Genomic DNA, 14,218 nt, shown 5'->3' with positions numbered 1-14,218 from the left:
TGCTCTGAACCACAAGTCTCCATGCATGGCCTAATCTGGTGCGAATTAGAGGGTCCTGGTCCAACATCGTCATACAGGCGTCATCTAGATGACAAACTGATTGAATTTTCATTGACAGAGGTTTGAATTAAACGTCTCACCAGGTTTTCAAGGAAACTATCAACTTTAACAGCAAAAACACTGTCAAAATTGGAGGGTCTGGCAGTATTAAGAAAGAGCCCTTATGCATGGTCAGTTATTAACTCCTACGCTTCCAGCAGGCAGCAGAGCTACATCACCCACACCTACTATGTGTGGATTAATGCTAGGCTCACAGCTTTAAGGCTGTGTGAGTGGAATCTGCGTGTCCATCTTCCGGCATGGCAGCATTCAGAATGCTATGATATGCGATGCCGTCTCCCTAAACCACATCTTATGTTTTTGCCCTGCAGTGCTGCAGCACAGGAGAATCTTTCTCTGTCCCAAAGTCATCCGTTTTGGAATCCGCACATGCCGGCAAACTGTAATTGCTACCCTAAATCCTATGAACATTTTTCTGAATAATAAAACTGTCAAGTTTCTCCAGATGGTTACAATTGAATTGGACAAGGTAAATTCTTCCAGTGCCGCGACAGCACGCTAATAAAAGTTGAACCCTATTTTACTGCACATGTTCTGCTCTGCACACTTTTTACTTCTAAGCCATGTCTTCTATGCCTTGTTCCATCATTGCATCCCTAGCATGCTGCAAACGGGCTGGGTCTATTTATGCCTTCAGCAAACTTTGCACATTGCTCTTTAGTGAACATACTTGTTGCCTTTTGTTTGCCCCCCTATGGTCATAACTGAGTATTGGTTATTGTATTTAAATCACCAGTTTGTTCAGCATGCTGCAAACGAGAGGGGACTATCTATGCCTCCGGTGAATTTTGCACTTTCTCCCTTGGTGACCATAGACGTTGCTTACTGTATCTAACTGGTATTGCAACATGACTGATGACATCTGCCTTACTCTCCAACTATCACTGACCTTTGTGTTGGCAGGTTATTTTTACATGTCCCTTCACAGATCCATATTTCACATGCTCCAACCAGGAAATATGTGGCAACGTGACACAATTTCCCTCAGAATCCCTTCTGCATGATGCAACTTTTTCACCCAGGACCACATAACATGTAGGCTGTTGTACCCCAATGCCCTATTCTCTGTCATCCGTTCCCATCCGCATCACAAGTGTGACTCTAGCAGACCTACCAGTGCATGTGTATTGCTTATGTTACCTTTCAGAACACATACTCTTTCTGACATCCTTGTTATGCAGTGTCTGCCTATTCAGACATAGTGGCAGTTCTACCTACATGGACATCACTTAGAAGATTTTAGGCTTAATTTATACTTTTTTAGCACCGCATTAGCATCATTTTTTGACGCAGAAGTGGCGCAAACTTACAGAATTCAATTATATTTTGTACGTTTGCACCACTTTTGAGGCAAAAAATTACGCAAATGCAGTGCTAAAAAAGTATAAATCAGGCCCTTTGTGACTTTGGTATTTTCAATAAGTGTAACACCTCCCCAGGTTACCCACAGCAAGGAGTGGTCTCATTTAATAACATAGTATTCATCTTTTTTTTTAATGTGTGCTGCATTTTGCCACATTTATGTAGTTAAAGTCATTTTTTGGACGTGGAAACCTACCTTGCCTTAATAAGATGCAAGGTAGGTGTTCCTGTGCAAAAAATTACTCTATGGCCTTAACTCCATATTTATACTCCCATGCAAAAATGATGCACAGGAGGGGTCAAATAACGGTGCAAAGCTTTCTTTGCCCCATTTTTTAACGCATGGGTCAGAGCAGATGTTAAGGGACCTGTGGGCCTATTTCCATGGGGGAACACAATGGATTAAGCCCACAGGTGCCCTCCCAAGGCCCCAGGGACACCCCCACCCACAATGTAGGGACAGTGGAGGATGGGGGACCCCATCCTAGGTAAGTACAGGAAAGCACAGGTAAGTATTTTGTTTTATTTTTTTAAATGCCATACGGGGGCCTGAAATGGTCCCTCATTCATGGCACTGAGTGCAATGGCCAGGCCCAGGGGACCCTGGTCCCCTGTGCTGGCCATTGGGGTTGTGGGCATGACTCCTGTCTTTTCTAAGACAGGAGTCATGTGGTATGGATGGTTTTGTGTCAGAAAATGACGGTAGGCTGGTTAGAGTCATTTTTTTTAACTCTAACCTGCCTAACGTCATTTTTTGCTGCAAACCCCCCATCTTCCATACCACCAGCCCCAGAATGAAAAAATGAAGAGAAATAAAGGTATTACTCCATGTTGCACCTCCCTCACGCCTCCCCCGGCGAGGTGTTGGCTTTTGACGCATTCCCTGTATTACAAATACTTGACTTTTTTATTGCTGCCTAAATGTATGTGCATTGCTTTGAAGACGCAAGCTGCAACCGCAAGACAACTGGTGGCAAATATATATATATATATGTATATATATATATATATAAAAATATATATATATATATATATATTATATATATATTACGGTAATGCAGTGCAAAAGAAGTATAAATCAGGGCCCAAGTTTCTCTAAGTAGGAAGTAGCTTTGATTGGTGTATGTTTTTTTTATAGTACAAATCTTTATTCGACTTTCACCAAGTCATAATAGACATAACAGTCATAAAAAAGATCTCTGGTTATAATACATGTGTTTCAATAAAGAATAAAAGACAGAATAGATAAAACGATAAAAATGTAGTAAAAATGTAGTAAAAAAAAACAAAAAAAATACACAACAATGGAAGAAACCTATCACGGTAGATTATATTTAGAACACCTCCCCCATGGATTTCCTTATCTTTAATACCGAACATAAAAAATTTGCTAAAATTCCACACGTTTCTAAGGAAGAGAGTGATTGGAGACAGGCGTAGGCTGTGCGACATTGGGGGAGGTTAATTTTCCTTAAAAGTGGAACAACTAGGCGTTTCCTCTGGTAGGCGTAAAAATTACAAAATAAGACCACATGAATTGTCGATTGCGGTGTTTTTGCATCACAGGGGCATGGTTTTAACAAGATGGACCAATCATTCATAGTTGGAAATGAAACTAGGCGATGAAACGTATCTAGCCTAAGTCTGATAAGGACATAACGGTGGCGAGGGAGTACCATGTTTGCCAAGTAAGGCTGCATGCCCTCCGCCGTCAAAATTATTTGTTTATGAATGACTGAAGTCTTTTTTGATTCCACACCCCAGCGTATGTCTTCTAGGTGTTTTAATGCCAGTTTGCTCAGGTCCTTTCTAGATATCTTCTGCAACGAGACTGGATTTGAGTAGTAGTCTTTGTTGCCCAATTTTTCAAAAAAGGTCGTGATGTATTTTAGCCATGGTACCCTTGATGTGTATAATGACTTCGTACAGTCGCTAAGAATGGCCTTATTAAAACTGGTGTGCTCCGAGGTCCAGACTTTATGCCATAATAGCAATGGCTGTATCTTTATCAAGTCTGCAATGAAAGGAACCCCAAGTTCCGAGTGCGTGACGTACGATGAAGTACCTTTTGGTACCCTCAACAGGTGTCGTAGGAAATCATTCTCCACAATCTGAACTAGATCACAGTTTGTATGACCCCAAATTCCTGCCCCGTACGTAATAGCTGGAATGCACTTGGCTTTGTAGATCTTTACCATGTTAGGTGGTGTAATCCCCCCAAGCCTTTTGGAGAAGAGTCGTAGTGCCATCGTTGTTTTAATCAAGTGCACTCTCTTCATCTTCCTACAGTTGGCCCAGGAACCCAACTTGTCAAGAGTTATGCCCAAGTATGAAAAAGATTGCGCGGTTTCGACCTTGCTATCTGCAATAGTGATATTATAAGACTTCCCGCGCTTCCCACCGCAGTTCATGATAAAAGTTTTTGAGCGGTTGACAGTAAGACCCAGCTGTGACATGTATGTAATGCAGGTTGTTAAGAGTTTCTGGAGAGCTATTGGGGTCCTAGCCATTAGTACAGCGTCGTCTGCGTAAAGTAATGCTGGAACAGGTCGGTTATCTATTTGGGGTAAATCTTTACATTTAGTGGCCAGTTCTTTATCTAGGTTGTTTATGTACATTGAGAACAGGAACGGAGCAAGAACGCAGCCTTGGCGCACTCCTCTATATAGACCAAAGGGGCGAGTGCATTCCCCTTTTAGGCCGTACCTCACTCTTGCTCTGCTCCCTGTGTACATTTCACGAATAAATTGAATTATGGCCGGTTCCACCCCCATGCTGTTTAAAATATCCCATCATTTATCATGAATCACACAGTCGAAGGCTGATGATAAATCAATAAAGGCCAGGTACAGGTTGCCTGCTCTGATCTTAGTATACTTTGCAATAATAAGACTTAGATTTAAACTTTGTTCCACTGTTCCGATTCCTTTTCAGAATCCATACTGGACCGGGGTTAGCACATTATTTTCCTCTGCCCATGTTTGTAGCCTGTTCAGAATTATTCTCCCTGCAATTTTAGCTGTTGTGTCCAGCAGGGAGATTGGCCTGTAACAGGCTGGATTGAGGCGGTCACCCTTCTTATATATTGGGATTATGTTAGAGTGTCTCCAAGATGGTAGGGGTCCGCATGTACAGATAGCCCTCAATGTCTGCGTCAGTACAGGCCCCCACAACTCCGTGTTGGCCTTGAATAAATCAATCGGAACGCCATCAGGGCCGGGCGCTTTCCCTGATTTACTTTCTATTAAAGCTTCCTCTACCTCCTGAAGGCTAAATTGGGGGGTTATGATTAGGCGCGGACTTTCCTGTGCATCGTGGTCGTGGGTATGGTCTGGTGTGTCACTCATCAGGGAATATATATTAGAGAAATGTGCTACCCAGACTTCTTCGGAGATAGCAATTTCCATCCTAGGAGTGTCACTGTCCCCTAACATAGGGGAATTTATTGTCTGCCAGAAGAGTATGTTATCTTTCTTGCGACTTGCTATATGGAGGGTTTCCCACAAGTTTGTTTTTATAGTAAATTTCCTTTTCTTTATTGCTGTCTTATATTCCTGTCTGCGTTTGCGTATATCACTCCAGCACCTTTTTGGGGCATTTAGGGCCTTTTTCAGTCTCTTATGTGCTTGGGTGCAGTTATGGTCAAACCATCCGGACATCCTTTTTTTCTCTACCTTACTGCTTTTGTTAGTGAGGGCTTCTTTTATGGTTTGTGTAATCGTTGTAAACGCACTTAGACATTGCCCTGGATGTGGGTTCTCTCTTAGACAGTCTGCGAAGGCGTGTTTACATTGGCGTATTACCTGTTTCAGTAAAGACTTGGGGTCTATCTGGGCCCACTTCATAGTATATCCATTGCGCGGTGCCAGTTCAATATCATCTGCCAGTATAATACTATCTTCCCTAGCTGCTAAAAGGGGATATATTAAGAGATTCATACTCTGAGGATAGTGATCACTAATTGCGATATCGTGCAATGAGTAGTTTGTAAGATAGTGAGCGAAGTGAGTAGACATTAGGACATAATCGATCACTGTATTTGCGCCCCTTCCATTATATGTTGGTTTAAACTGTGGATCGGCCAGAACTAATTCATTTACAAAGGAGATGTTATAGGTTTGGGCCAGTAAGTTCATTTCCTCTCCTTGAGCGTTATGAGAGAAGTGGAGGCTTGTGCCTATGCCTTCCGAGTCCCAACCACATATCTTATCTGAAATTTCTTCACACGGATGGACGTTGAAATCACCCCCCCATATCAATAGGATCTCTCGATTGTTTTTTCAGAATATTTTTTTTAAATCATTTTCCATTCCCACTAAGATATTGGAGAATTCTCTTGGAACAGCATTATTATAAAAATTGATAATGACTAAGTGGGTCTTGTGGTCCAGGTTACTCTCAATCAATTGGTAATATGGACTCGTAAATTGCATCTCTAAATTCTGTAGGGGTAATTTGTTGGAAATATATGTGCACAGTCCCCCTTTAGGTCTACCATGCCTTGACTGCTCGGCAGGAGTATGAAATGTTTTATAGCCATTTATATGGGAGGGAGTTAGAAGCCATGTCTCTTGTAGACAAACACATGAGTAATCTACTAAAAAATTGGCCCAAATCTCATTGTCTAGCTTACTGGCTAAGCCTGCAATGTTCCAGAATAGTAAAGCTAGTTCCGGTTTCCGATTAGGGTACTGCTTAGGGTTACGGTGCTGGTCCTTTGGGGGGGAAGTGGGGTTAGTGCTGTTGGTTGAGTTTGGTATACGTTTGGAATCATCGTCCTGGGCTAGATAAGGTAAACTCTCATTTCTTACAGGAACCATAGTGTGTGATATGGCTTCCTCATGTGTGTCCGTCCCTGGTATGTAAGTTGTCTTGGCTGCTCTTTCAGGGGTAGCTGACTGTTTCATATCCAGTCAATCTATATTTTCCAGCGTTGAAAGGGGGTAGAATCTATTGCATGTTATAGATAAATCTGGGCTGAGTGAGGATGCTACAGCTCGCTGTGGGTGGGTGAAGTTATTCCCCAGTGGTCTTTGATAGAAATAACCCAGAGGTAGTAGCGAGATTCCTTGTAGGGTAACTTGTCTGGCTCCTAAGTCATAGATAATTCTATTCACTAGGTTTGGTGAACCAAAAGAAAGGACCACACAATCTCCAGTTAGTACTTTCCTGCTATTCCCTATCCATTTAATTCTTCTGACCATTTTTATATCATCGAAAAGGGTCTTCACTGAGCCAGGGCCCATTCGGGTCCCAATCCAACTAAGGGCCTTGTTTCTCAAGGCCGACCATGTTTCGTGTTGTTGATCGTCTATCGGAGGGACATTAGCCAAGACCACAACATATGGTGTATGTAGCCCTATGACAAGTGCAAAAAGAGACGTCTTACATTGCACATAATTTGACAAATACAAGAGGAAGCAGTTTTACATTGTGACGCCAAATAAAGCAGGAATGAGTTTTATATTGTGAATTCTCTGAATAATGAAATATGAAGGGGGTGTTGCTTTGAGAACTCAATAATAACTCTATATTAAAGACAATTGGAAGGGGTTTTACTTGGTGAACTTCATGATAAACCCCACGGGAAACGCAGGCATTGTTTAGCAGTCAGAGGCAATCTTAAACAGCTCTATAGCTCACGAGAGGCTAGAGAGATTTTTGTCCATTGTGTGCATCTTCAATTTTACGTTTATTATTTAGCTGTGCCTAAACTCTTTTTCACTCTAAAGGTAAAGGCGTTGTCTGGTAATTTAGGGCCTTATTTATACTTTTTGGTGCAAAACTGCACTAAGGCAGTTTTGCCCAAAAAAGTTTTGCACCGGCTTGCACCATTTTTTAGCACCAGCTGGGCACCATATTTATGGAATGGTGCAAGCCGGTGCAAAGGGTAGGCTAGCTTAAAAAAAAATGACGTTAGGCAGTTTTGAGTCAAAATAAATGATTCTGACCAGATTAGCATAATTTTTTGACGCTAAGGGGCATATTTATACTCTGTTTGCACTGAATTAGCATCATTTTTTTTAACTCTAATTCAGTGCAAAACTAACTCCATATTTATACTTTGGTGCTAGACCCGTTTAGCGCCAAATTTATGGAGTTAAAGTAATTTTTTGGAAGTGGAAACCTACCTTGCCTTAATGAGATGCAAGGTAGGCGTTCCCGTGCAAAAAAATGACTCTATGGCCTTAACACCATATTTATAGTCCCATGTAAAAATGGTGCAAGGGAGGGAGGAGGGGTCAAAAAATGGGGCAAAGCTTGCTTTGCCCCATTTTTTAAGACCTGGGTCAGGGCAGGGGTTAGGGGACCTGTGGCCCTATTTCCATGGTGGAACACCATGGAATAAGCCCAGAGGTGCCCTCCCTAGGCCCTAGGGGCACCCCCACCCACACTAGAGGGACTGCGAGGATGGGGGACCCCATCCCAGGTAAGTACAGGTAAGTGCATTTTATTTTTGAAAGTGCCATAGGGGGCCCTGAAATGGGCCCCCATACATGGCACAGGGTGCAATGGCCATGCCCAGGGGACCCCTGTCCTCTGTGCTGGCCATTGGGGTGGTGGGCATGACTCCTGCCTTTTCTAAGGCAGGAGTCATGTGGCATGGTAGGTTTAGCACCATAAAATGACGCTAATCTGGTTAGAGTCATTTTTTTTTTACTCTAACCTGCCTAAAGCCATTTTTTGGTGCTAAACCCTCTTCTTCTATACTGCCAGCCCCACCCGACTAAAGTCATTTTTTTAAACTCTAGCCTACCCTTTGCACCGGCTTGCATGATTCCATATCATATCATAATCCTAAAAGAGATGATGCATCCAAACAACATGATACAACAACATATGGTGTGTACTGGTGGGCATTGCATGTTTCAGTACAAAAACTGTGGTCTTCTCCCTTTCTCTCCCTAAGTATTATTGTATTATCTATTGTTTTCACCACTGCTGAATTTCCACCAGAGCCATCCCTCCAGTGCAAGTGCTTGATGACAGTGGTGAGATAGGTACTTCACAGTCCTAGCTGATCTGCTGCATGAGCATAGCTATATTTGGTGCATGGGTGAGTATATGCATTTCAGCACATACGCAGTATAATGATCCTCCATTGTTTTGAAGCAGCTTCTGTGCAGCTCACTGTGCCACACAGGCATTTTGTGCATATAGAGCAGTTTGCTGCAAACACAAACAGGAGAGCTTCAGTAGCTGTGTGGTCGATCCACTGGGACCAGTGTTGGTCAAGGAGAACTACTGCTAAACACATCTGTGGAGCTGTTCATGTGAGGGTGGACACGGGGTTCTAGAGCAGAAGTCAGTGTATACGGGAACTAAGGTCAGGTTTAGTGGTCTGAAATTCTGTTCACTAATGTAGCAGGTGATTTCAGTGAGAATAACCAATTGGTCACAAGATATTGGATTCAGTGATCCAAATGGGTGGTTAGTGGGTGAGTTTGATCATTTATTTGCTTACCATGCCATTCCAATTTGGACCCAGTTATATGCAAATCAGCCTTGACCATGTCCCACATGGTAACAGTCCAGCCCGGGATATCATTGGACCAGAGACAAGCATCTTGGGACTGGTTTCTGGGTAGCACCCCTCACCATTCAAGCTATGTATATACACACAACGCTGTCCCCCAATGCTGCCTGGTTACAGCCACCTCAGGGGCCAGTGCAAGTCACAGGGATCCTGCACAAATCACAAAAACAGTGTTGCAGGCTTCACACACACACCAAAACTCACACTTAGGTCTGGCTTCATCTCAGAAGGTTTATCATGGCAATGAGTTTTGATCACAACAATCTTTATCACAGCTATAACATCAGCAGTGCACAATCGCCTTTGAAAACCGTGCTGCAACCAAGTCAAAGAAAACAAAGACATACTGTCACATTAACTTGTGTATACAAAAAAACAGACTCTTAATGCAGTGCCCCTTAGAATACAATCCCAGAGTACATGGTGATACAAAACATGTCAATATTAGATTAACAAAAATCAACATGGAAGGTCAGATGTACTAAGACCCATACATCAATGTTAATGCTCATGGGGAAATTCATATTGCATTCAAGTATTCAACATTTAATCATAGTCAAGTGACCCACATAAGTGCAACCTAGAAAATGCTTGAAAGGTATCACATATGTCAATAACAAACCACCTATATCTATGCACGTTGGTGTATTATGTCACATTCAAAAAAATGTGCAGGCATCACAAATTAATGTATTAAACAGCCAATGTTAATGTGTATAGAAGAATTATATCCTCTGTGAAAATAGCATTGTACCAATTCTATGCTTAAAGCTGTTGCTGTGCAAATGGCAAACAACTTTGTCCCTGTCTAGCTCAGTGTGGATGCCACTTTGCTAATCCTATGTTTAAAACTTTGCTAGATAAACAGATATTTGAGGAGAAGAAATCTAGAGTGTCGCTGGTGTTGCAGGGTGCTCCTTACTGGAGCTGCTCTCCACCTAAATCTGGAAACTACCCAGAGTTCTCTCTTCTTTTTTGCATAACATATGCATCGCTATAACCCTGAAAGAATTTTGTTTTGATATATATATATATATCATAAATATACATATATATATATATTTATATATGTGTATATATATGCAACTCCTCACATGCCTCTCCTTGCCCGTGACCGTGACACAGTGCCACGCCATCAACTCCTTCAAAAATCCAAATAGAGCAGCAATATGGGTTGCAAAATGTTTTATTATTACTTTCAAGGTGCTGCAAAATTAAAACATATACACGGTCCACACCTTTCTGCAATATGCCTATATATAGATAAATATTCATATATTCATATTCACTTAAAAAAACAAAGGATAGAGGGGTGTTATAGTTAGGTTCTGAATGTACTCACAGAAAATCATAGAAGTTCAGCAGTTATAGTTAGAGTGATTTCTTGTAACTATAACTTGTGCCCTAAGGTAACTATAGCTTGCACCACCACCAAGCATAGTTGTCCCTTCAAAAACGTGACTGCTAATGTTTGATTGATATTTTTAATGATGTTATAAAAGTTGCCATAAGTGCTTAAATATCTAGGGTAATTAGCAGTCCATGGTGAGGATGCACCTCTCAGGGAATGCCTAACTGGGGCAGAGTAAAGGAACGCAGCAATTTGTGCTGTGTTGCATTACTCCAGGTTTATCACGCCACTCTAGGTGGCCTTCCATGGCCTGATAAATCACATTTTAATGGTTGTGTCACTTTTGCACCAAATTGCGTGGTGCAAAAGTGATGCAGCCCTTTCATAAACACGGCTCTTCATGTTTATAAAGAGCAAATGTGATGATGTAAGTTCTGTCTAGAGGAGGACATCTCAGTGGAACAGAAGACACTGTTATGATATTAGAAGGCGGTGGAGTAAGTAATGCCTAAATGGTATTGCATAGGGTGTTCTCATTAAAGTTCTAAAGAAAAACTTAGTCACATCACTCCAACCATTATGAGTATTTATTGGCTCTCCCTGCAGGCCTGCCTAATGAACAAGATTAGCTGTATTTACAAGGTCACTAAAAATATCATTGCTGGCTTCTTGGCAGAGAAAACATCTACCTCCAGTGGACTGCATCACATCCAGAACCAGTACATCACCAGTTGAAAGACTGAACAACTGCAAAAATGAATAAATAGAAGAAAAGCCAGCCCCATCAAAAGCACTCCATGCCTTCTCTGATTCAGAATGGAAATGGTAACTTTCCTCTTTAAGGACCCCAATTCTTCATAGTATAAAAAAGTTGTATTTCTTGTCCATCTGCATAGAGAATCTAGTTGCACCCCTTGCCATTTTTCTGTACAGCACTCTATTGATTCTAGGTAGATTTTTGTTAACTATATATCTGTCCATAAATTAATAATCATGTTTGAACCAAAAAAGCTTGAGTAGCAGAGTTATCAATCTTTTGTGTCACACTTGCTCTAAGCAAGGTAACACAAGGGTGACACAAAACCTAGATGTGATGTATCAAACCACACTAGATAGCCTTGCATGGACCTGAGTGGCTTGGTAAATCTGGAGTAATGCAAGGTAGCACAAGTCACTGCCTTGTGTTGTTCTGCTCCAAGGAGGCGTTCCATAGGTGAGCATGGGTATTCCCATGCGTCCACCCATGGATTCTGAAGCATTCCCTTATTTACCAAGACTGGTAGACCTGGGAATGCATCAGAATGCTTCACTCCACCTCGGGGAGGCGTACCAAGGAGAAATATCTTTATTTCTCCTAATTTTTTCCTCATCTATGTGTGCTGCATTCTGTAGCACAGGTAGAAAGAGGAAATAACCACAGATGACTGTTTATCTGCAGGAAGGTTTCTCTTCCTGCACAAAAAACAATTCTGCCTGTAACTCTGGCACCCTTGCACCATGGTGCAAGGTTGCCTGCATTAGCGCTAGGCAGCAGTTTTTGTGCCAGCACAGGCATAAAGCAGGAATGCCCTAGAGTTTGAAAGATATGACATATTCCTGCCTTCTCCCTATCACACAGCACAGCAAGGTGTCCTGCTGCTTTGAGTGAAATGTTGATAAATATTGCCCAGAGTCTGGAGGGACGGATGAGCTTGGATTGAACTGTGCTTCTTAATAGTGGTACAATAACAGCTGATGTGAGGTAGGAAGGATATATGTCGATGAAAGTGCAGTGGTTACAGAAAGTGATCATGCAGTAGAGAAGAAGTGTGGTAAGAGTTGTGGATTTTACTATCTGTGGGCAGTGAGAGCATGGGATTGCATCTGCTGAAATAGTCCAACAGAAGAACAAAATACAAAAATTAGAGCCATACAAAAGTGGATCATTAAAGAGGCGTCAGAGATGGGGAAGGAATGTTTCTAAAATCATGTGAGTCTGACTTTATTAGTGGTGATTTTGAAGGAGAACTATTTTATAAAGCCAGAAGCTAAGATGGATGATTATGTCAAAGATGTTTGGGAAGTAGAGAGTTGGGAACATATGGTTTCTGGCATTGATGGCACAAGAAAGAGGACAATATGATACCTCGGGTATAGGTCAATTTTGATGAGTCACATGTTGGTGTTAGATCAGATAGAGTAGTATTCGGCGGAACTGCTCACGTTTTTAGAAATGTCTCCAAATATGCAAAAATGAACACACTATTGTCTTTAAGTTTCCAATGGGAATGATACAGGGTTAGGCAAATCGGGTTCTGGATCATGAGAGCTGAAATGAAATCAAAATGATTGCATGAGAGTGCTTTAACAAAAATCTTAGGAAGTGGAGTTGGTAAGTGGTTTAGGTGAGTGCAGGAACCTTACTAACTTGAAAGGGATCGGAGGAAATCTGTACGTTTATAGTTTAGTGATAAGGTGAGCCTTGACTCTTTGCCTCCAAAACACACATTAGCCTTATTTCTTTAGTCTCTTGTGACACAGGAGTCTGCTTAGCCTCTGGCTTGCAGGCCTGTGCCCCCATCATCGCTGCTTTATTACATTTATTTTGTTATTTCTTTTAGCTTTCCCCATGTGCTTACATTTAATCAGAAATGTTTTGATTTTCTTTATCAGTGCCACTCTGAGAAGGCATCATTTTCAGTCTCATGACCAGTAATGTACGTAAATATTGTCATCATGTCCCTTTCCCACTTACGTGTGATAGGAACATCATGCACATTTATCAGGTATTGTTTATACAGTTGTTGACAACAAGTCTGCCACATTATCAGGAACATACCTGCATCAGTGATCCTACATGATCTGCATAAATATATCTCGCATGGACAATGTCATTAGAGGGGTTCCTTCCAGTTGCCAACTATGCTGCACATCACCTTGCTGCAGAACTCAGCCTTTGTGTCACCACGGAGTCTGACCTATAGACCTCATTCCCGGGTAACAAGGGTTGAGAGGTGCTTCTCATGGACATGGTACTGGCAGATTAGGTTTATCATACGTAGCTCTCTTTATGGTAGAGATTAGGTTTTCTTGGTTAGGAATTTCCTATCTTATGTTTATTGTAAGATGGTGGGCGTTAGACTTGGCAGTTGGGCTGTTTGCACTGCTCCTCTAGACAGTGACACAAAGGGTGCTGATGTGTAGCCTGCAAATCCTGATTGGCCATCTAGGCTGAGGGGAGGGGAGGAGTGGTCACTGAAAGGGCTGTGTCTGCCCTCACACAATGCAATCTCCAACCCCCTAGTGTGTGTACGGGGCCTGGCCTGGGCAAGGCAGGATCTTGAAAACAACGGAGACTTCTCCTTGAAGTAGGCCTACTTCAAAGGCAGAAAAGACAGCTTGCCTCCTGTTGTTGAAGTCTCAGAAACATCAAAGACTTCTCTCTGCCAGCACTTGGGCTTTCTGCTGAGAGTCCTGCCTGCTAAGTGGTACCCTAACCTGTCTATGGGCCCTTGAACAGTGCAGCTGGTGGAAAAGGACAGAAATCCATGCAAAGACCTCTGTGCGTAGAAACTTTTGATGGACCACCCGTCTCACGGCTAAAAAACGATGGGCGGCTGGCCTCGTGGCTAACATCGACGCTCGACCTGTATCACAGCTGGAAGATCGACGCAAAGCAGCTGGAGAAATGACATGCAACATCCGCAGCAGCTGCTGTTAATGATGCAAGCCACCAAGCAACACGGGTTCTTGACACTGTGCGACCAGATTTCGACGCTACATTGCTGGGCACGGAAAATCAACGAAAAGCCTGCCCAGACCCGAGATGCCTGTCTGGATCGACACATCGCTCTCTTGTGGGAGAGAAG

General features: G+C 42.3%; 1 protein-coding gene across 6 annotated transcripts in view; it reads left to right on the top strand.

The window, feature by feature from the left end:
* LOC138299710 (putative nuclease HARBI1) overlaps positions 1 to 14,218 on the top strand; it is a 167,400-nt gene that overhangs the window by 106,779 nt on the left and 46,403 nt on the right. Inside the window, exon 4 of one of the 6 annotated variants that reach the window (XR_011204821.1) lies at positions 11,047 to 11,190. The exons of the other annotated variants lie outside the window; for them this stretch is intronic. The gene's annotated coding sequence lies outside the window, so the exon portion shown is untranslated. Of the gene's footprint in view, positions 1 to 11,046; positions 11,191 to 14,218 lie in introns of those variants that run through there. 6 annotated transcript variants of the gene reach the window in all.

The sequence above is a fragment of the Pleurodeles waltl genome, chromosome 1_2, assembly GCF_031143425.1.
Source record: "Pleurodeles waltl isolate 20211129_DDA chromosome 1_2, aPleWal1.hap1.20221129, whole genome shotgun sequence".
Classification (NCBI taxonomy): domain Eukaryota; kingdom Metazoa; phylum Chordata; class Amphibia; order Caudata; family Salamandridae; genus Pleurodeles; species Pleurodeles waltl.
This window is presented reverse-complemented; position numbering and strand designations above follow the sequence as displayed.